The sequence below is a fragment of the Talpa europaea genome (assembly GCF_964194135.1).
Source record: "Talpa europaea genome assembly, chromosome: 6".
Taxonomy (NCBI): Eukaryota; Metazoa; Chordata; class Mammalia; order Eulipotyphla; family Talpidae; genus Talpa; species Talpa europaea.
The window spans coordinates 18581816-18605974 of NC_140072.1; the positions used below are offsets into that span (position 1 = coordinate 18581816).

Genomic DNA, 24159 nt, shown 5'->3' on the forward strand with positions numbered 1-24159 from the left:
ACTATGCCTTGCTCTCAAGAGTCAGATTACTGTGCATCGTGATTATTTTTTCTAGCTTTATTACTTACATAAACTGTGAAGTAATTTGTAAGCGACCTCATTCATCTTAATATCACCATCCACTATTCGATTTGCACTCTTTATGATGTGTATATACGGATGGTTATTAAGAACCATATGTCATGTCAATAAAGGAGCAACCTTTCTCTCTCTCTCTCTCTCTCTCTTTCTCTCTCTCTCTCTCTCTCTCTCTCTCTCTCTCTCTTTGGTAGCAGCAGTGGAAGGGACACCAGAATGTTGTGAGTCAAAAAGGAGGCTAATGTTTCAGCCCTGACTGGGCTTTGGGAAAATAAGTCATCAGGTAATTTGCCTCAGAGACTTCATCTGCTGAATGAGGAGGCTTTTTATGGAGCATTGTTACAGGATATTTATATGGGCATGCCTGCTGCTGGTGAGGGGTGAGGAGAGGAGCTGGCCTCAGATGTTATCAATTCTGGTATTTCCTTAATAAAATTTTATAGGTTGCCCTGTTATCTGGGCACTCAGGGAGTATTAAGGTATACAAGATTCCAGTCTGCCTTTTAGGGGATTTTGAAGTGATCCATGAGCTACAACTTGAGAGAAATGGTAAGGTTGGGGTGCCTTTAGCCCATCTATGAATTTAGGTCATGGCAGGATCACCTGAAATCTACTTTTTTTTTTTTTTTTAACCAGGAAGATGTTCTTTATTTTTTTTTATAATTTTAATAGACATGTTTATATTAATATTAAGTTTGTAGGCTACAATTTATACATTGATTATAGTCCAAATCCAACCTGTTGAAATCTAACATTTTTTTTAAATAATAAATTTTATTTTTATATTCCCAATACAATTGCAACCCCCCCAATCGAACTGACAAGGAGCCACATAGGATGGGGTATTTGGACTACATTAGTGAAATTTGACTTTTTTTAAAAAAAAGATTTAATTTATTTATGTGTACAAGAAGTGGGGTATAGGCTAGAGGTGCGGGGTTAGAGGATTCACCAAGACTGAGTGGGGAGCAGAACAAGCAGATCTACTGAAATACACTGCTGAGGGGAGCAGTGGGCGAGTAAGAAGAGGTCTGCTGCACCATGTGGGTAGCTCCCTGGCCATGGATTGAACTCGTCTTGCAGTGGCTGGGATAGCTTGATAGTGCTGAGATTTTAATCCCTGTGCCACCAGGGATCTTCCAAATTTGACAGTTCTTAAGTTATCTTTTTTTTAAAAATTGAGTACTTAGTGTTTCAGGATTTTCTTTTGTCTTCATACAGCAAAGGAAGGATTGATTAAGCCTTCTTAAAAATGCTCATAGGCCTAATGATACCTAGAATAACAAGACGTTTTGTTCCCCAAAGCACAGAGAGCAGGGGGAAAGCCTCAATGTCTTTTTAGTATTTTTGTCTTGAAAATGACACTTCTTCATTTCTGCTTATTTTATTCATTAGAACTGAGTCAACGGGAGTAGAATTCAGCTGCACAGCTTGCAGAGAGAAATATCAAAGAGTTTATGGATGTCTTTAAAAATGATCACATATAGCTTATGATTTATTTGAAACTTGATATAAATGAAGACTGGTGGGATAAAAGGTTGTAAAGGTTGGTTAAAATCAAGTTAAATATAAGCATTTGAATGAAAACAGTTCCCAAAACATAAAACAAGCTAGGAAATAAACCATGGATGGAGGCTGAGGAAATATATTTACCAATCACATAATTGGGTCTGTCCTAATCCCAACAAGCATACTGTAAATTAAAGAAAAAAAATGACCATGATGATTGATAAGACAGTCATGAAAATCTTGGCATTGCTTGGAAATTGAATGATACAAAGAATTATTACTGATTGGGGGGCTGTAAGGGTGGCATAGTAGTTAGTAAGGAGTAGACTCATGTAAAAGTATTTACAGGTGAAATTTTATGATGTCAGAGATTTGATTACAGTTCTTCATATATATTTGAAGTTCTCTTAACGAAGAATAACAAATTAAAAAGTATGCATTTTTTTTCGGTCTTGTAAGATTAATCTGGCTGTTGTATCTAAAATGGATTAGAACTCATGCCAGTTGGAGGATGTGGTGTAAAAGGTGAGGTAGTGGTGGGAACATAGAGGATTTGAACTTGGGAGAAAACCTGGGCACCTAATTGAATGTGAGAGGCAAAGGGAAAGAGGAAGCAAGTGTGGTCCAGAATTGGGCCTGTGGGGAAAGGCAGTGTGTGTGTGTGTGTGTGTGTGTGTGTGTGTGTGTGTGTGTGTGTGTGGTCTTTCTGGTCTACTCTCAGTGAAGGTTGCTTTAGTAATACATGAGTCTCCAAGGGCGCTGCAGGTGACCTTGGTGCTCAGTGAATGGACGGGCTCCCACAGAGATTTGCATTTGAATAGCCAGGATAATCTCCTGTTAGCCTCTGGAGACTAAAAAGTAGGGACCATGGACATGAACAATACATGGCATGGTCAGGTGTTGGTTTGGGAAGATTCTGACCAGGGCATCCTTGCAGTGGGCATTGCCATAGTTGGCAATTTCATTCTTGCTTTTCATTGATGCTTATTTACAGTATTCCTTTTTCTAGTTTTCTTGGCCACTTCATGCATCATCCATGAGCTTGAGGAGAGACCAACTCTTGCCTCATCTTCTTGTGCATAAATTTTGGCAGTCATTTTTCTGATTCTTTGAACTTTTACTTCACTTTCCAATCCTGGATTCCTTAGAAAGTCCATATTAAATCTGTAAGTCATTCTCATGATGGCATCCTAGGGGTGTTGGTTAGTTTGAGCATTGAAGAATTGCCTCTGTCTGGTTGCAGCTGCACCCCAGTGCCTGTCTTTAGTCTTATATTCAGAGGTGTTCATGCACAGAGCTGTGACCAGAGGCTCCAGAGTGGAGCAACATTCAGTGCATCAGCTTCCCAGAGCTTTAGCATCACCTGCTGGTGTCATCATTCACACCTCTGTTGAGATTCCCCGTCATTGGTTTTCCACCTCAGTGCTGCTCAACACCCTGTCTGTCCTTGTGGGGAACGGCTGCTCACAGTGGGTGTCACAGGCTCTGACCAGGAACCATCACGTGGGAGCCGCAGGGGTATCCTCGGCTGCTCGTGTCTCTTGGTTGTTCAGAGAATGTTGGTATGAGCGACCTCTGCTTTGGCAAGTGGGTGCTGTTATCTGGGCTGTTCAAGGAAGAAGCACTTTAGCAGGGCACAGAGTGCCCAGTGTCCCCTCTGGGAGCCTGAGAAGGAAGCCTGGTGTTACTCAGGACACGGATGTCAAATCCTTCTCGAGAGCTCATGTGCATCGTCTTCCTCCCTGGTGAAGGCTGTTTTTATCATCTTAGGGAATGTTGATGTTGCAAAGGGTGGTGGTTAGTTTCTCTGGAAAAATCAATTTTGTTCTGTCTCTAGCTGGCTGAGTGGACTATGTTTATTTAATGTCATTGACTGTCCCTTTTCTGTCATCTTCCCAGGGATGTGGTGAGAGAGGCAAAGCAGAGTAGGATTTTTTTTAAAAGCAGGAATAATTCAAATGCATTCTACATTTAGCAAGTGAAAGTACAGTATGCCAGATTTTTTCTAAACATAGGGGAAAGCCTTTAAAACCCACATTCAGATGGTGGGTTCTACTTTGAAGGTCCTTGGAAAATGAAAACTGCACATTGACCGCGGGGTGCCTGCTAGGAAGCTGTGCTGAGTGATGGCTGTGCTGTCCTTTATCTCTGCCCAGTTCTGGCTTCCTGTCACTGTGGTGGTGAGTCTTAATAAACCTGTGTCCTGTGACATCTACGAGGGTGGGGGACCACACATGTTCCTTGAAGTATTCTGCCCCCAAATTTTACAGCACCGATAACTAAACATAAGCTTATTTCTTTGATTTGGACTTTTCATACTTCCTTTAAAGGAAGAAAATTCATTATAAACCTATCAACAGTTAAAACCTAGGGGAGGGAAGAAGATTTAAGCTTTTTGTAGCACTAATTATTGAGGTGAAATCTTGTCTGAATTTATTAAAGAAGCCAAGGAAATGGTCAGTACTCAAATAGACCATCCCCCTCAATGATCTGTCTACAGGGGAGAACTTGCTCAGTGTTGCCTCCTAGAACTCACTCTACTGACCCTCCCCAGGTGTATGTGCTTCCCTGTACTGACCACCAACACTCATGAGTCTTTCATGTCTTCACGCAGGTACACAGAAGGGCTGCACTAAATACTGGCTTAATACACTTTTTTTTTTCTTTTTGCTGGGAGAATAAAGTAGTAAGAATGTCTAAGTACCTGTACAGGGATTCTTCCATGAATGTCTCATCTTGTAGAAGTTACCTTTTTCTAAAGCTCTGAGCATTTTGCACAGTACTTTGCATTTCTTACCATATTTAATTTGGTCACCAAGTTTAAGAGATGAAGGTATTTATTGCTACTTTATGATGTAGAAAAAAGCAAAACATTAGAAAGTTGAAGAAAAGGACCCAAATATTAGATTTTTTTAAAAAATATTATATATATATATTTTATTTATACAATAGCTGGGGTACAGGCCAGAGGTACAGGAGGGTGAGAGAATTCACCAGAGACAGGGTGGGGAGCAGAACAGGCAGACGGAGCAAAGAAACTGCTGAGGGGAGCAGCGGCGAGGCAGGAGAGGTCTGCGCGCCATGTGGGAATCGAATCCACGCTGCAGAGGCTGAGGGCAGCTTCACAACACTGCTCAACCCACTGTGCCACCAGGGAGGCCCCCGAATGTTAGGATTTTAATGTTCATTTCATGACACCCGAAGAAGGGGTGAGAACTAAATCTTGAGCCAGTGACTGCTTTTATCATTTTAGGCATGTTTATTTTACATTAATAAATCGACATTAAAATGAAATTTCACACAGAAAAATACACAAATCCAAAGTGTGCACAGCCTGGCGATTGTCCTACGTGAGCACCCTCCCTGTCGGGGAGCAGAGCACCACCAGCCCCACAGAGCCCCCTTGTTCCTCTGTCCTCCCCTCCACCCACTAAAGGAGCTGCTGTCCTGACTTCTGACCCCAGAGATCAATTCTGCCTGTTTTTGAGCTGTATATAAATGAATCATCGAGTGTGTATCTTTTCACTCAGTGTATTATGTCTGAGATCCATCTGTGCAGTTGTGTGTGACTGATGTTATTAATTTACAGTTCCAGAGATTATTCCATCATCTGAATATACACAACCTAATATATATTGTTATCTTGATGGAGACATGGAATTTTTTCAGTTCTTGCTTCTTAAGACCTCTCCTATTGTGCCTGCTGCTCCCCTCAGCAGTGTATTTCTGTCGTCTGCCTGTTCTGCTCTCAGCTCTGCCTCTCGTGAATCCTCTCACCCTCCCGCACCTCTGGCCTGTACCCCCTCTCTTGTATAAAAAAATAAATAAATCATAAAAAAAAGAGTAATGCAGTGTAGGCCTTTTTATATGGGATTTCCAGATGACGACCTTTTGAACTCATCAGAAAACCAAGCCCACATGGACATAGCCATGTGAAGGTTAGAAAAGGACTTCATAATCCATCCTGTCGAGGTTCATTTGGTGGCATTTTTTTGGTCAGGGCTATTTTGTTGGAGATAAACATGCACCCAGGGGAATGGGGTACAACAGTATTTGAGGAACTGTAGGCAAGAAATGTTTTTCTCCTGAGAGGGTGGGAAGAAGAGTAGGGCAGTAGAGACAGGAGAAGAGTTGGGGGGGTCCCTGTGTGTTGTGTTATCTGCACCCTGCTGGACAAGGTTTACGTTCTGATCAAAGGTACACAGGGCTTGGGTAAAAACTTGAAGTTTGCAACAAGGGTGGCCAAGTGCTAGCTAGAGTTTGCGCCTCTATTTTTAAATCGAGCTAATATTGATCGATGGCATTGTTTGTATCTTGGAAGTATAGGATTCCCCACTTCAGGTGATGTCACCTTAGCTCTCTCACCACCAGAGTTCCCATTGTGCTCCTTCCCACTTTGTGTTCACCCTACTTCTCAGTGTAACTGCTGGAAATCAGGATGGTGTTCAGGTGTGAGGTAATAATAATAGCAGCTAACATCTACTGAGCATTTATTATTCTGTACCAAACACTGTTCTAATTACTTTGCTAGTGATGGCTTATTAAATCCTCTCAAAAGAATACTACTGTTCTCATTTTACATCATGAGGAAATTCAGACAAAATAATTTGTCTCTGTTCACTTAACCAGTACATGCAGAGTTGGGATTCATGTTTGGCCAGGCTGTAGGGTCAGCCTTGATATATTGCCTCTTTGCATGATGCTTCTCTTTCTTCTGCCTCCCCTGACAGTCTACAGCACACTTACAATGATGTTAGACTCTTAAAAACCCAGGATAATTTCCCCATCTCAAGAAGGGCTGATTAGCAGCCTGAATTCCCTCTGAAACTTTGATTTCCCTTGGCCATATAACTTAACATAGTCACAGATTCTGGGGACTAAGATGTGGACATCTTGGGGGAGTTTTATTCTGGCTACCATCGTACCTTCCTAAGGACGCAACTTGTCCTCACAGTCTCACTTCCTGCTCATGAGTGAGTTGTAGTCACAGGCAGAGTAAATAATCATTATATAACCTTCAGTTAATGGCAGAACTAGCCCTTAGGACTCTTGCAAAAGTTAGGTTTAAACATTTCAATTTGATTTAAGGCCTAAATGTGTCCCTACTGTCTCTGAAATCTTGGGGCCAGCACACTCGGGCAATTGTGAGGAGTGTAAGAGTGGAAACTAAGACATTAGGAGATAAGGGATGTTCAGTCACCAGGAGGAGCCCTGGCTCCCCTTACACTGTGAGGCTCACAGAAGGAGGGATTGAGAGGTCCCCACAACTCATAAATAGGGACCTTGGACATACAGCGGCCCCACTGACTAGAGAGTGGCCCATGGGCTCTGATGGCAACTGTCTTGGGGAAGTTAGGAAGGGGGTACAGATGTGGACAGGAGTGGGAGGGGGCTAGGAATGTCCCCCAATAATTAGACTGTGATCCTGGAGCCTGATAGTGTTTTCCTTTATGATTATCTCTGTGTTGACATCATTTGTGCTCTGAAAGTTGAACCAATGAGTTGTCATAGGACTTGCTGCAAACTGACAATGGAACACACGTTACACCCACAGGCAGTGGGAGGAGAGCACAGCTTGGCTGACACAGGGGACCCACGAGCTTCAGGCCTGGCCTGCATGGCTGACGCCAACATGAGAATGATTTTTGGAATCTTCCTTGGGGTGTTGTGCAGATTCAAGTAGGGCTTGCTCTTCCCATTTGGATATGTCTGACATTTTACATACTGTCCTGAATCCCTCCAAGGCGCCTCTGAGGCACCTCCTCCCTTGTTTTCCTTGGCTTAAGAGTTTGTTTGAGCAGAGTGTAGGCTAAATTTTTATAGCCGTTTTCTTTCCAGAATTTCCTGGGAGAAGAATCGAGAACCTCTAAAATGTGAGTCCTGTGTTGGGGGAGGTGACATTGCCCCTCAAATTATCCAGAATATGTACAAGTACAAATTAAAAAACTAAGTTAAAACACTGGTAAATATATTCAGTTTTTTTTTTTCACTGAGCTTGAGATCAAGTATATTTCTTACACATTTATCTGTTCCTCAAAGGTATTAGGGATGACTTAGCAGAAATAGTTGGTTTTATGAAGAAAGTACTTGAAAGTGAAAAGAATGTAATTTAAATACCTTGGAGAAGAGAACCCCCAGATTTACTAATCCAGGAAAAAATGTCTTTCATTGTTCAGGAGTGGCTATTTTTAGACAAGAGGTTTACATGAGTGTGCAGAGTAGCAAGAGAAACCAGAATTACAGGTGGGTGGAATTCAACAGTGGATTGGAGAATGTTCTTTTGCCTCTTGTTGGAGTTAAGTGGACTTTCTATGAGTTAAGTGGACTTTCTATGAGACTCTGACTGTCCTCTTCATCCCAAGTGTTTAGGACGTGAGATATGAGAGGATTAAGTTCAAGGTCATGTCTCCAACTAGGGGATCTTTACAAAATGTCTCATCTTTCCCTGTCCTGCAGAGGAACCTTCACTGCTACTTGGCATCTGAAGATAAGGATCAGCTCTCTGCTCCAGGGGGATCATACTCCCTGGTCCACTCTACACCATCTCCCCTGATTGTCACCAGGCACAGGTGACAACCTGTCACCTCATCACAGGCAGCTCCTTGACCCTGCCCAGCTCCTTCCTGACCGTTTCTGTGTCTGCAGCCCCACCCACATGCACATACTCCTCTTGCCATTTGCCATTTGGCAAGAGGAGTTCTTTTGATCTCAGTTTCTTTTGATCTCAGTTTCCTCAGAGCAGCATCTCCTGAACCTCCTTTACTCTCTGACTGGTGTCTTAGCCCCTCATTACCCACCCCTGCCCTTCATCATGTCCATGTTGATTTATGTGACTTGCACCACTCAGCACAGTGACTACTTGGTGAGAGTAATAAGTGATGTTATATGACTGCTCTCAATCTAAAAGTCTGACAAAGTAGGAATGCAGCTATTAACCCAGCTTATAGGCTGCCTCTGTTTCCCCAAGTAATGACAAGAAACCAGTGCAAGGAGTCACTGATAGTAGGTTCAAGTTTGCTCTGTCATCTCATGACCTGACATTGCCAGGATGGTAGTGCAGCCCTGGCACCCACATTTCTGTGGCACCTGTAGGTAATGAGGGGATCCCCTTCCTGCATATATCTGTCAAGGGTTTTCATTTACTAGACTCCATTTTATTTTGTGGTTGTACCTTCTTGAACTTGCAGTGCAAGTTTTCTTGTTTCTTGCACTCCCTGGGATGCCTCTGATTAACAAAACGCATATTAACAATAAAAAAAGTGGCAGCAGAGTCCAGGAGCTACTCTCTTGGCAAATTAATAAAGGTTATTAATTTAATTATTATTTTTGAAAAATAAATTAACAAAAACAATAAACGTATCCAGTTTATGAACTTGAACTTCCTAGTACTCTTAAGTTACTCTTAAGTATTTAATTAAATATTGATTGATTTGAGCCTTGACACAAGATTGGCTCCACTCTCATAGAGAGCAAACAGGGACTTTTCAGGCAAACTTTACCTATTTTTCACTCAGAGTTCATTTTATTCCTGAGTGATGTGATTTATGGACTTAGTCTCATCAAAGCACAGAAGAGATATTTATCAATATCAGTGTCTCTGAAAAGATTTAATCCTGAGTACTTGTCCCTTCTGGCATTTATTTGAGCCTAATGGAAAATAGAACAAGAATGTATTAGGTTCAGTTTTTAATCTTCCATTTTTTCAACGCAGACCATAATGTTTTATTACCTAAAGGGTGAATGCCTTGCCCAGAGTCCACAGGAAGTGTGCAGAAGGGATCCGACTGGAACCTGACCGCTTATTCCATGACTCCTAGTCAACTTTCAGGTGCCATTGTCTGACTCCTTTTACCAAAAGAATGAAAAAAAATTCTCACAATATTTTTAGGGAAAATATTTTGAAGTTTTTTTAAAATAAAAATAGAGGTTAGTGGAGTGACACTATTATTTTATGCATTGTTCAGTAAACCATTGTCTTTTGAGAAAAAGTTTATTTTCAAGAGAGTTACTTAACCAAAGCATTGTCTTACGAAGAAAATGTGACAGCTTTCTTATAGTTAGTTACCAATATTAAACTACTCCCAAGTCTATAAAAGTAAGCTGGACTGTCTGCCTCAGATACAGAATTTATTTTGAAAGATTCTTCTTTGACATAGGCACTGCCTTCACTGCTTTCGAAGAGCTGCCTGCCTTTGTGTGCCTGAAGTTGGTGTTTTGCCAAGCGCTGGTATTTGGAGATTTGATGGACAGAATCTAAAGTGAGACATCATTCTTCCTTAATTTGTTCAAAGCCTCTTTATGTAGCAGCTAATCCTTCCTAATTATATTTCCAGGAAGGATGTTCTTAACTCAAACAGGAAGATGACATAGACATTTTGAGAAGATTAGGATGCACTTTACTCTGAGAAAAGAAATCTGAAAGGAAACACTCTTCATTTCCCATCTCTTACTCTCTGGACATAAACAACCATTTTCCCTCCCAGGCCTTTGTGAAACTCTTTTCTCTCTCTCTGTTCCTCTTCCACCCCTGTGCTCCTATTTATCCGCTGGCATTTAACTAATCTATTTTGAAAGGGGGAAAATTCACTTAAAACCCTTTTCCATGGATGAGGCATGTATTTCACTTTAATTACCTTAATGTCTTGACAGGTGACCTGTCTCTGAGTTCTAGCTGTAGAATTTCCTGTGCATTTTAGAAACACTTTAGGTAAAGTTGAGATACTTTGCAGTCTGTTTCATTAATGTCTTTGTTGCTGGGTTGCTTTGTATTAATTTAAGGTAGTGATTTTTACGTGAAAGTGCATGAGGTAGTGACTTGTATTTATTAGATTATTTCAGACCCTTAACATTTTGAACAGAGGTGGTCACTGTCAAATAAGACTTATAAATCGCATAAACAATAGTTGGTAAAGTCTTAGTGGTTTTGATGTTCCTCTGTAGTATGATTTTATCACACTGCTCACAGATTAATTTCAATTTGTTTTTCTTAGATTTCATTTGGTAAGATTGCACACTCTTCACATTTATTAGCCCTTTGTGTATTTGTGTGAATAATCTATTAACATTGTCTATCCCCTTTATACTTATTTTATTTGTAGGAACCTTTTGTTTTCATATTAGTGATCCATTTGCTAAACTTTTCAAAAACTCTCAAGCTAAGGCACTCCTGTGCAAAGAATGCTATTAGTACTTATTTAATATTTTATCCCCAAATTGAAAAGAAACTTCTCCAATTGGAATATTTAGAAAATTCTCACTTGCCCATGAACACAAGAATATAATCTATTACTCATTGAATAAATTATTTCATAATTCTTCTTCTGTCCTATGAAAGGCTTGTTGATTGATGCAGACCTAAGTCTTTATGCAATCTGAACCATCTGTAACTTTCCACGCCTACATACCTCGGTGTGTTTCTCACTGGTTGCCTTATTTTAGGTCACCATAATGAAGAGGAAATCAGAGTCTCCTCACCACCACATATTTCCCACTTAACTATAGTTGTTTCATTCAGTCTGTCCACAGATATTCATCATGTAACACATGCTAGGTACTGTTCTGGACACGCCAGTTGGAGGCACCAGGTTAACAGGCATGAAAAATCAATAATCATGGGCCTCCCGGGTGGCACAGCGGTTGAGCGCTGGGTTGCGAAGCTGCCCGCAGCCTCTGCAGCACCCGTTCGATCCCCAGCTGCTCCCTGGCCACCGGAGGAGGGTCCCGCATGGCGCGCAGACCTCTCCTGCCGCCCGCTGCTCCCCTCAGCAGTGTACTTCGGTCCTTCTGCCTGCTCTGCTCCCCACTCTGGCTCTGGTGAATTCTCTCACCCTCCCGCGCTTCTGACTGTACCCAGTGCTTGTATAAAAAAAAAAAAAAAAAAAAAAAGAACTAACAGGATAGAAGCTGAAGCATTTCTTGTTCCCTAGGCCAGATGGGAGATAGATAGTTCAGGAGGATTGAAGAGCAATAAGAAATGCAAAGAGGTGGATAGGTTCAGTCTGGAAGTCCCGACAGTTGCTGGGAGGGTCTTTGGGACTGTGAGAAACTGGGAACCGCCTCTGCGGACTATGGGAAGGACTCTGGCGCCTTGGTGGTGGATGTGGTGTGCTGATGTGCACCTGAAGATGCCAGTCCTCTTCTCAGTAATATGCAGTGTTGCAAACCAATGTTACCTCATTTGAAAAAGAAATACTAAAAGAAAAAAGAAAAGTCTATGATGAAATGTGGGACTTGCCTGGAGACGCCAGGAAGGGTGCTGTGGAGTGTGAGGGAAAGTGCAGGTACCACATACAGTGCAGCTCACATACCCAGAGAGCTGCCGGAAGGAGCCACCCACCCCTCACAGTAACTTCTGGAGAGGAAATCGAATCTTCTTTAAAACAAAAGGGATTCAGAGTCCCAGGGAAGAACATAATTCTTGGGGACCCAGGCCAGGGAATTCTGGCCTGGGAATGTTTCCCTGTCTGTCTAGATATGTTAAGTGGAATGACACATCCTCTCATGCTCTTGGGATTGGGGAGGTTGGGGCTATCTTTGGGTGTTTCCTTTTCCTTACTGCTCTCTCACCCTGGATTCAAGTTCTCCAACTCAGAAGTGAAGCCAGGTTCTATCGCCTCTGTGTTGATGTAACTGACACCCTTCAAAATATATTTGTGACAATTCATCTTGTTCTGTGGGAAAATCAAGGCCTCTGTTTCTTTTTCAAATGTTCATTGGTCTCTGGTTTTGTCTTGACTGTTGTTGACTCTACAGCTTTACCATAATCATTTCAAGTCATCTCTGCTTTGCAGCATAAATCCCTGCACACCGCCTCTGTGGTTTTCATGCTGTAAACTCACCCTTATTCCTCCTCACTGGTGCCTGAAATCCTGCATCTGCCATGATGAGCTAGAAATGAGCCCTGAATAGTCAGTGTTTCTGTCTCTCTCTCTCTCTCTCTCTCTCTCTCTCTCACACACACACACATATACACACACACCTTTACCTCCATGTTACTAGACTAGGCTCAAAATACTTTTTTATGTGGGCTGTGCTATCTAATTTCTAGTTGTATCCTCATTAGTTAAATTTTTTTATTACATCATTTAAAATAACAGCCTGAAACAGCAATTTTATTATTAGTTTGTAGTGTTGAAAATAAATAATGCAGTTTTGCTTACTCATGTTTGCTGTTTACTTTAGCTATTGAGGTGTAAAGTTACTTGGAAATTTTTATGATTTGCTTTGTGAAGTTATCAGTTTAGTAACATGATAGTCATGGCACTCTTGTCCTTTACAGAGTCAGAAATACTTCCCATACCCAATGAGGACCGACTGTTCTGCTTTGAAAAGATTTATGTATCATCGTTATGCTCAAAGTAATTTAGGGTGTTCATTTAAAAAAATGAGCATTTGTTCAAGCTCTGTTAGGAAGTGTTTGACAAGAAACTAAATGTTTTGGGACTGTCAATCTCACCTTTATTATGTTCTGCCAGTTATTGTGCTAGCAGCTAAAATAAATACTCTTTAATTTCAGCAATATTCTTTCCTCCCTTTCTATTATTTCTAGAATGAGTAGTTAATTCTCTTTGTTTTAGTGAGATGCTGTATTTTATAGGACAAGGCATATGTCATACTGTATCCCCTTTACTGGCATTAAATAGAACCTTCGACCTGTTTCTTCGAAGTCCAGTTCCGGGGTTAACACGCCTGAAGTCGATTAATTAAACGGCCAGCTTGCTCTGTTTCTTCGCCAGCACCCCTCTGGCTCGCAGACGTTGCTCAGGAGGCTCCACTAGGCCCAGCTGGGCTTTCAGACTCACCCCCTTCAACGATGGGCCTGGGAGGGAGAGGGAGAGACACGCTGGCCTGGGCAGAGGCACGAGCGACCATCGAGCACGAGCTTCTAGCCCCGCCGAGGGTCTGCAGAGAAGGGCGAGCCGGCCTCAGACCCGAGAGGCGCGGGGGCGCGGGGTTCCCGGGAACCCCGAGTCTGAGCGCTGAGCAGCGGCAGCTGGACGGGCGTCCTGGAAAACGGGCCGCATGACGGGGCCATCTGTCTTGAAAGGGATTCTTTTCCCTTGGCTGCTTTGTGGTAGTTCCCAGGCAGCTGGAAGAAGGTCAGCAAGGCCCGGGGCTGCTGTGCGCGCGGACAGGCGCTGCAGGCAGAGCCTCGGGAGTCCAGGGGCTGCAGAGTCTCCCAGGAGGGGTGACGAGGCGGCTGCCACGAGGCCCCCAGCATCCATCCACCCGGCCCAACTTCGGGGCGATGTGGGCGAGGACCCTGGCGCCTTCTCCCCTGACCCGGCTGGTGGTGCCCCAAGTCCCCTCTCAGCTGGTGGTGTTCCCTAAATTCAACGGGTTTCCTCCAGCCAGGGGGTGATGGCGCCGACACACAAGTGCCCAGAGTTAGAAGGAGGTTAGACTTAAAAAGTACATTGCATTCTAGATTCCTGCTATGAGTGAGACCATCCTGTATTTTTCTTTCTGGCTTATTTCGCTGAGCATGATCCCTTCCAGCTCCATCCATGTTGCTGCAAATTGCATGAGTTTAATAAGGGACCAGGAAAAAAACCTAATTCTAATAAAGTAAAAATCAAAATCAACAAGCAGCTATAAACCAGAGACACACTGGGGGGGTGGGGTGGACTAGTATCAAAACAAGGGGGGTGGGAATTGTATGGGGACTATAACCAAGATGAAAACGCATGCATTGTGCAAAAATGAAAAATGATGTAAAAAATGTATACAATAATATAAAAAATATTAAAGTACAGTGTAGTGTAAGGAAAAAGACTAAAAGAGTTTTACTTCTCAGATTTCTTACGACACATTAAAATGAAAAAGAATAAGTGGAAAGAGTTTATCAAGAACCTATGGAAATGCTTGCTGGTATTAACATGTTTAAGAGATTTAGAAGTTTAAGAGTTGACAGTTAATAGAGAAATCATGCTGAGACTTAAATTTTTGTAATACAGTGTGTATAAAGTGCAGTTAAAGTACGAATGTTTAGATTTTAATGTCTGCAAGGTTCAGAAAATGGCTTTAATATTCCGTATCATCTGGAATGATGACAGGCTGTGGAAGCATAGACAATGTTGGCACCTTTTCAAAGGAATTCTTGCCTGGTCTGGATACTGTAATAAACACAACCACGGTTTGGTCGATTTATTATACACACAACATGTGTAGTATTTTGGGACTTTTTGTTTGTTATAACTGATGAGGTAAAGGGTCTGAAATAGCATTTGGTTAAAAATTGAGAGGCCGAAATTCTCTATAAAAGTGACTGGTGAGAACTGATAAATACATCAGATGCAAACATCCTAGCAGTTAATTTCTAAAGGGGTTTCAGTAGAAAAATGTGGACACAATTTGAATTTTGATGATTATGCCATTGGGCAGCAGGTGGCAAGCTTTGCTTTTCAATGAACTTGGTTTTCTTTTTAGACTACAGAATGCCAAAATTTGAAGAGGGTGGTTTGAATCCGCTGGAATATGTCATTTCTTGGCAGAGTGACCATGAACCACCTCCTCTGCTCATGGTGCGTGATTGCCTTTCTTTGGAGACTGAAGCCAAACCTTCGGTTTCCTTGCTGCAGATGGACAGGAATTAATTCATAGGAGCAATGCTTTGTCATGATTGTTAGCGACACGTTGCTAATGGAGAAAATAAATTGGAAACTTATGAAGTTAAGGTACTCCCTGTATGGTTAATGAGAGGTTTTGTAGAGTTTATTGGTTTGCTAAGTGCTTTCGATGTGTATTTTAAAAATTCATTTCTTACTGACTAGATACTTTGATTATGTAAATATGAAATAAATGAAACAGAATAGAATTCCATGGAAAACTGGGGAAGAAAAAAGCATTTTGAGATCAGTATTGAAAACCACTTTCTTCCTGAAGCTTTATTGTGTTTATAGTTAGGATTTGCACTTCAGTTGTGGAAAAGAAACCAAGCTTCAATATAGGAGTGATGGTGAGATGGGTACTAAATTATACACTGTCCATACCGTCTCTAAAAAAAGTACTTCTCCTTGGATTGTTAACCATATACATTAGGAAATTTGGCAGAACAGATGAAGGAGCATGTAAATCACTGTAAACTCTTAAGAGTGTACAAATACTCAACACCTGCTACGTCTTCAATTAATTTTCCTAGACTTTGTGTTGCAATTGGGTTCCCGTGGGCTGTGCTGTTTAATGCTCATAATTTTTAATGTATTCGCAAGTTTTTTTTGTATTCCAACTCTGCTCTTTTTAATTGCTAAAAATCATCATTTAGAAAAACATACATGATAGACTTTTAAATAAGTTGCATATTGTTAGTATTTTCCTGAGATAAGCTTTTCTTGCTCAAGGTGGCTCTTCATTTTGTGTATCTGCATCTTTCTGATGTTGACTATGAGTATGACCTCACTTTCACTTAGTTCTTTGAACACACTAATTATATTCTTCATTAACGCCTTATACGGGTTTTGTCAGATATGATGTTCCTGGTTGCTGTTGAAATCTTTTCTAAAATTTCTTGTTCAAACATGCTTTCATGGAGAAATGTGGTTGCACATTTTCTGGACTTTGAAACTTTGCTAATGTGAATTCTGTTTTACTGTATGATATTCTTCTGGGTTTTCTGTAGAGAATTTTATCAAGTGTGATATTTTTTCTCCTTTACCTTCCATCTGTTGTTGTTGTCCCTTTTCTAGTTGTACCGATTGGGCCTCTAGTTCATCGTGAAACAGAAGTAGTATAAGTGGCCATGGTTCCTTATTTTAAAGGGAGTTTCACATCAAGTGCCACATTTGCTGTAGGTTTTTGGTAGGTTAGCCTTCATGGAGTAAAGGAGATCGCTGGTCTGTCTTGATTGCCGAGAGTATGTTACAGATGTTGAATTTGATCTTTTGATCTGTTGGTTTGATCACATGTTTCCTTTTATCTTTAATATTGGGAAGTACAGTAAAAGATTTGGTAATGTTGGAACAACCTTGGATTCATATAATAAACTTCATTTGGCCATGATGTCGTCTTTTCAGTCTTTCAGCACTTTCAGTTTGCATCTTTATTCGTGAGATAGGCATTATAATTTTGCTTTCTCATGGATTTGACATGATTTTGCTATTTAAGTTACCCTAGTTGAATGAGCTGGGTAGTAGTCTTCTTGGTCTTTTGCTTAGAAGATTTTGTATAATAGCAGATACTTGGTAGAACTTGCTCATCGAACTATTTGGATATTTTCCAGGGAGAGTGATTTAATTTTGTGTCATTTTGTAACTTTTTATTTGTATGAATGAAATTTTTATCTGTAATTTTTTGCTTCTTTTAGATTGATTTTATTCCCTTTTCTGTCCTCATTTCTTCTTCTCTCCCCACAAACTACTCAGATTATATATTCTATTTCTGTTCTTCTGGTGATTAACCCTGATGCTTCCTGTAAATAAATATATATATTTAAATTAACAAAGGCAAAAAATAACTTGGCATTTTTATTCTCCCACCTAACAGCCCAAGAACTTAGTACATTTAAGCTTTGGTCACTCCAGAGTTCTGTGTTGGTTTTCAACATTTCAATAAAATAATATTAATCCTACAAATTAAACACGACGTCATTGCTTCATATAGTTAATACTTTTTAGATCTTCCCACACATTTATCATTTTCTTGGCTTACCATTCCTGCTTAATTTTAGGCATTTCTCTGGTATGGTTTTTAAGTGCCCATTTCAGAAATTCCTTTGGTGAGAGGTCTTTGTCTTTATCTTACCCAGATTTTTTGGGTATTCAGTTGTAGTGTGACAATTACTTTTTCTCTGTCTTGCTTGGAATTTATTGCGGTTCTAATGTGAGGATTCATGTTTTTCACTTTTGAAAAATTCTTGGTCACTTTTTTTTTGACTTTTGCCTGTCACCAGGTCTCTCCCTTTCACAAATGATTAGATGACTGCTATACCTTGTTTAACTCTTGTTTATTTATTGACATTGACATTGCTATTGCTTTTTATTTTAGCAATTGCACTCTTAGAGAAACATACTTTTAATAGATTTAGCTGTTCAGATGTTGTAAATAGCACCTCTCACATATGCAGATTTGTAAATCATCTTTGGTGCTCAGGGATCCTATAGAAGAAAGACCCCTACACAGACAAATGTAGTTCGGTTTGAAAGCAAACACACGAGAAGAACCTGGCTCCTATATTAACTTTCCTAAATTGACCAGAAATAAGCCATCTGCAATAGCCACTCCCAAGACAAAGGACAGAAGGCAGTCACAGGATGAAAGGGTTTCCAGAGGAATTCTTTTCTAACAGAGACAGTGAGTGGCCAGCAGCTCATTCTTTGAGAAAGGATTCCTTTTAAATACCTAGAAACAGCCACCAGCCAAAGTCCATCCTTGTTCTCATCACATCTTTGTATCTTCAGATCTGGAAGAAGGAGAGCTTGTGCTGTGGGCTTGCATTGTTGTCACGTGTGAGTCAACTCTCACTCCACCAGTGTTCCTTCTTTGGAATCAGGGCTGGCATCCAGGGGAACAGCCATGGAGAAAACAGTGGGAATTTTCTTAGGCTGTAAATAATCATAGACCTGTCCGCAGATGAAGTGTGGCATCCTTCATACTGCTCTGGTTCTGGCCACAATCTTCCCATAGGGCTCATCCAGCGCAGTCACCCCATGCACATAGATGCCGACGCCGAGATCCTCATCCACCAGCCCGGCCAGGTCAGTCGGGCAGTGCTTCTGTACCTCTTTGACGAATGAGCCTGGCTGACCTAGATTCACATGTAAGTGAAAACCACAGCTATTCTGACCTTCAGTTAACCTCTAGAATTTAGGCTTTTGACCTTCTGCTTCCTCTGTAGCATCTGGACTTGAGCCCTCTGGAGGGAATCAGAGCTGGAACCTCTTACACAGAACTGTTACTGATTTTAATAGTATAGAAATGGAGAAATACGAGCCATTCTATGTAGGTTGTCTGTCCCTTTGTGTACCACCAATGGTGAAGTCTTATCTCCACCCTTTCTAATTATTTTCCCCACACCATCATGGCTGAGAATTCTACAGACTCCCCAAGGACAGTAATTGCCAGGTCGTTATTTGAGCCAGCCTCCTCTGCTGGATTTCTGGAGTCTATGTCCTTGATGATTTGACCCTTTTGTTTGACCTGCTGTCAGAGAGAAGCCATAGTCATCACTTCCCTTTTTAAGCTCCACAATCCAGGGCTGGTGGGGTAATAGCTCCAAACTAGCTTTTTCTCGCTCGAGTTTTATTTTCTGCTGACTGCAGCGCTTGTCATTTTCCGTTCCACCAGTGGGAATGTGATGGCTTCCTGATGTCTTTACCTTTTCAACCACTTCCTCATGGCTGGCATTTTCTACATTCTCTCCATTCACTGGAATAAAGTGATCCTCACCCAGGACTCCTGCCTTCACAGCCACACCTTGAATGTTATTTTTCATGTCAAAAAGGTTTAGTTGGTTCTTTCTTCAAATCTTCCTAACCTATATTAATAGTCTTTTATTGGAAATTAATCATAATTTCTACATCTTTATTTTTATACATTAAATATGGTATATTCTGGGTCTTATATTCCATGCTAACAACCCATGCTTGTTGCTGGACTTGTTGCACTTTGAGTTTTGGGCCAATTCTGCCTTGTTTCCTTTTGCACCTTGTGATTTTTTTTTTTGATTGTGAGTAAATGTTCACGTATTATTTTTTTAATCTCTAGATTTCCTTAGGATCTAGTTTTAAGGTATATTCCTGCAGAGGACATTTGTTTGTTTTCAGCAAGTTCCTGGGAGCAATTCCCTTCCAGGCTCACTTTTAACTAATTTTTGGAGTTGCTAATGTTTGGGTCATTCGGGTATTTTTCCAAGCCTGCACAAATGTGGGCTCTGTGCAGTTGGGAATTCTCACCGGAGATGATTTTTGTTAATGCTGTTTTTCAAGAGTTCAACTTGAGAGGCACACGTGCTGGGTTCACCTGCTGATAGAGCTGCTATTTGCTCTGAGGTGGCATCCCTGGTATGATGACCAGGTAAGTCCCAGGGCCCCATGCAGCACATTAAAAACCCATAATACAGGCCCCCAGAAACGGCAGATGCTCCCCCAGGTCAAATTCCTATTCCAGTGCCAATACATTTCCCTGGATCATGTTCTCTGCTTGTTTCTGGCCTCTGAACCTTTCTCCTACTTTCTTGCCAGCTCCACCATAGTTTGTGTTTTGTTCAACGATTTCGTTGTTTGATACTGGCAGTTTTTCTCTGGATATCTACCACTGTTTTGCCAAAAATAGTAACCTTAATTTGGACAGATTTTGTTCTTATAAGTTAGAAACTGAATATTTGGAGGATAAGCCATAACATCCTTAGTTTCTCAGAACTCATATTCCAGTTTAATAACCAGCTCCTGGGTCTTTGGAGACATTCAGGCATTTCCCCCCCACCCTTGTCTTGTACAGCACGTGGAGTCTTGTGAATGCCTTTTTGTGGGGGACCCTTTAAACTCTGTGGCCAGTGAGCCTGAGGGATCCGTGGGGATACTCAGGAGCAGCTTTTCCCTCGCTAACCCCGTCACACCTGCTCTGGGCAGGTCTCCCTCCATTTCTTGCCCTTTGTCTCTTGTCCTCTGGCTAACATGAAACCACATCTCCTCAAGAGTGCCTCTTGTTCAGCCGGCTGGGCTTCGCTGACTCTCATCCTCATGTACTGTATAGCTCTGATTTGTGTCTTTGGAAGTTAAATTGGTCTTTGTGTGTTATAAACCCTTCCATTGAGGGTTTGATGAAAAAATACAAGTTCTGCTCATTGTTATACAGGGAGGAGGAGGGTAAATTTGGAGGAGCACAAGGGAAAACACCAAGTTGATACTACTTATTCCAATGACATCTGACAGAACAAAAAATAAAATTGTTGCTCGAAAGGAGGGTTGGAGCGCCAGTGATAATTTTTAAACCAATAATACTCTTGAATTTAATATGGTTGGTAGTTATAAATGGACACAATTTTGTATCTGTTTTGAATGTCCTCTTATGTCATTATAATTTTTAATGCTATGTTAGACTCATTCCTTGCAATGACCACCTGTAACTTGGCAGCCTTCAAAGCACTGCAGATATATCAGGGCACCAAATAAAATATCTTTCCTAACCAAAATTGAAATCAAGCATATTTTTGGCTGACCAGTTCTAATCCCAGACTTGTCTAAATCATTGAGAAATTACACGTTATGTTTGTGTGTGGGGGGCTAAAATAACATAGTGATAGACAATTAAATTGAGGGAGTGAATTAAATTATATTTTTCCCCATATTATTTTTCAGGAATCTGAGTTGGAATTTGATAACCATCAGTTTATTCTGTTACTGTCAAGCCTGGGGGTAATAATGGGTTTGGAAAGACAGGTTCCTTGGGCAAGGGGAAGCTGATAGTGGCTGTTTAAAGTTGAGGTTTTGTGTGTGATTTACATAGAACTGAAAAGAAGATCAGGGAGACTCTTAAATCCTGGAGGAGAGGGTAGGAAGCAAGGAGAGATCTGATAAGAGATCTAACGGGACAGGTTTTAGATTCTAGAAGTGATTAGTGAAGGCCAGGTAGAATAGAAGGGGGCAGATGGTAAATATATACACAATGGAATACTACGCAGCAACCAAAAATATAAACTCATGTCATTCGTGGCAACATGGATGGCACTAGAAGGGATCATGCTCAGTGAAATAAGCCAGAAAGAAAAAGAAAAATACCAAATGGCTTCACTTATAGGAGGAATATAGGGGAACCAAATAAAGGATCAGGAAAAAATAACAATAATAATAATAAAAGAACAAAACTAGCAGGCAACCATAAATAAGAGACATTCTGTGGGGGGCAGGGTGGAAAAGGCTTCAGGGCAGGGGAGAGAAGAGTCAAGGGACTATGATGAACTGGGTGAGCTGGTGGTGGGAATTTTACGGGAATACACAATGATGTAAAAGAAATAAATAAAAAAATTTAAAAAAATGAAGGGGACAGAGCCCACACAGGTTTTACCTCTTCATGGAAGATAGTAAGCAAGGTTTCCTTGAAGGATCAACTTTGCATTTGCAATCTTGGGTACTGATTAAAGGAGGTGACAGTTGTGGTTTGTGAGGCTCTAAAGGCAGGAGGGAGCCTGTTGGGGGATAGTCACAGAGTACTGAGGGTGGGTGTGGGTGCAGAGGCTTGGAGCACTGCTCTGGGGCCTTTGCTCCTGAGAGTCATCCTTTCCTTGCTGCCCAGGAGCTCCCAGTGCAGGGGAGAGGATACATAGAGAGGATGTTTTACTGTGACAGAGGTAATAGTTTTGCAGTAGGTGCTCTGGAAATTGAAAGAAAAATTTACCATCTCCAAGCCCAACAAAGTTAACTCATTTAAGGAACCTCCCTGTTTGAGCCCAAGAGTGATTGTGAGCTCTTTACCAGTGCACACTGCTTCCCACAGCTTATGCTCACCGTTTCCTCTGCGGCAGAGCAGGCCTGTTTCTCTACACCAGATGATTGTCAAAGACAGAGAGCTAATCTCCATTTTGTGTATTCCCTGTGACTAGGCTGGGTGGACATGTGGTAAATACCATTCATAATTTCATTTATTTTGCAATCAGAGTGAACACCTTTTTTTTTTTTTTAAAGATTTATTTATTTTATGCAAACAAGAACTGGAGTGCAGACTAGAGGTGCGAGGTTGGAGGGGTGAGAGGATTCACCAGACACAGAATGGGGAACAGAACAGGTAGTTGGACTGAAATACGCTGCGGAGGGGAGCAGTGGGTGAGACAGGAAAGGTCTGCTGTGCCATGTGGGTAGCTCCCTGGCTGAGGATGGATCTTTTGCTACAGTGGCTTCATAGTGCTGAGACTTAACCCCTTGCATGAGGCCCCAAGGGAACACCTCTTATGTGCCAAGTTTTATATTAAGGGGTCTGAGGGGAAAAATGGACAGACAGGGTAGTTTCCCTTCACAAATTCAGCTTAGTGGGAGACACGGGTGCCTGGGCACAGAGGTCATTAGAGTGCAGAGTGTTCAGTATACTGCTGGAAATGAGAACCAGCCACATCAGTTTGCATCTATTTGAATAGGTCAACTGGCCGAGGGTCATTTGGGAAAGAGTATGTTTAACTTTGGAAGAAGTGGCCCAAACTGTTTTCCAGTTGCTTTGCATCCTCACCAGCACTTAGCAGAGTGTTTTTCTTTGTGCCTTTCTTGTAAGGTCAGAGTAGTTGCTCATTGTGGTTTTAATGGGGATTTTCTTAAAGATTAATAACGGTGAGCATTGTTTTCATGTGCTTATTTGTCATCCTTATCTCTTTGGGGAAGTGTCTGTTTGGATCTTTTGCCTCTGTTTTTCATTTAGCTGTTTGGTTTCTTACTGTTGATAAGACTGCTTTTTAACAGACTTCCTTTTCAGGGAGCTGTTAGCTAGGTTTCCAGTGCATTTGGTATAAACTGTTTATAAAAAGTTTCAAAGAAGATGCGCTAGGAAAAGTTGCTAAGGAAAACTCAACTGGGCTTTGATCCTGATAGCGGCCACAGTGGTGAGGGTGAGATTTCATGTGTTCTTGGCATCTCTGTGGTTTTGAAACAGAGGACTGAGAAAAGGGAGAGAGAAGAGAGCCAGGAGCCCAGGAGGGGTTTGATCTGCAGTCTAAAAAGTAGAACAGGGGTTCGTTCAGTGGCTGTTGGAAGCTGGAGGGTTAGAAATGCCACAGGGATGGTTAATTCTGATGAAAACAGCAGCTGGATGACAAGCAGGAGAGATGCCGCGGGCTGTTCAATGCTTGTTCTTTCCAGTCCGGCGTTGGATAAGGCATGTCCAGTGGGACTTCAATGAGGTCAACTGTTTTGTAACCCTGGAGTCATCTAAGCAGACTGTGAATGCTTTCAGGAGGGCTGAGGCTGCCTTAGTCTTATGCCTGAAGATGGGATGGATACTTGTTTTTTTTTTTTTTCCCTTGTTCTTTTTAAATTTTAGCGTTGTTAACATTGGCTTGCAACACTCTATGTGATTCAGAAGTACAGGATCCCCCACTTCAGATATGTCACCACATCACACCTACCACCAGTATAAGTGTTTTTAACATCTGCATTGATATTTTTCTTCTTGTAAAATACCACTTTACTAATAATTTGGGCCTAGGTGAAAACTCCTGGTAAGGAATCTAAGGCTGAAACACTTCTTTCCCATCACCTGACTTCTAGGCTCCGTGATACTGGAAAAACCAGTCAGCCTTGTACTGGGATTTGAGGCTTTCAAGGCATCCGGACCCCCACCCCTACCCCCCACCCCAGTGTCTGCACACTTCTGTGTTGAAGTATCTTAATGGAGAATGGCTACATAGCTCTCCTCAGCCTCAAAGAGGTCTGTAATCTCCAAGTTGCTGTGAAGCACCCTTCTAGAGGGTGTGCTTGGCAGATCCACTTCGGTGATGGCATAGCAAAACGCCCTGTCTCAGCTTGAAAACGTTAGTGCAGGAAGTCCTGTGCCAGAGGAAGTTAGGAAGACTTTAAAGCAGTGGGACTGAGCCCAGGGTCTTTTCAGCTCTTGTGTGAGCAGCTTTGATTCTCTTCCTGGGGTAATTAATAATTAGCC

At 41.5% G+C, this 24159-nt stretch overlaps 1 protein-coding gene and 1 pseudogene across 3 annotated transcripts in view; one reads left to right on the forward strand and one right to left on the reverse strand.

Moving 5' to 3' along the window:
• The window catches only part of LTBP1 (latent transforming growth factor beta binding protein 1), a gene marked incomplete at both ends in the record, with an annotated part of 334198 nt that overhangs the window by 40130 nt on the left and 269909 nt on the right, over positions 1-24159 (forward strand). The gene's annotated exons all lie outside the window — the stretch shown is intronic.
• LOC311172491 (putative PDZ domain-containing protein PDZK1P1) lies at positions 18042-19015 on the reverse strand (annotated as a pseudogene). The gene has a single exon. The product of its transcript is annotated as a putative PDZ domain-containing protein PDZK1P1 (transcript).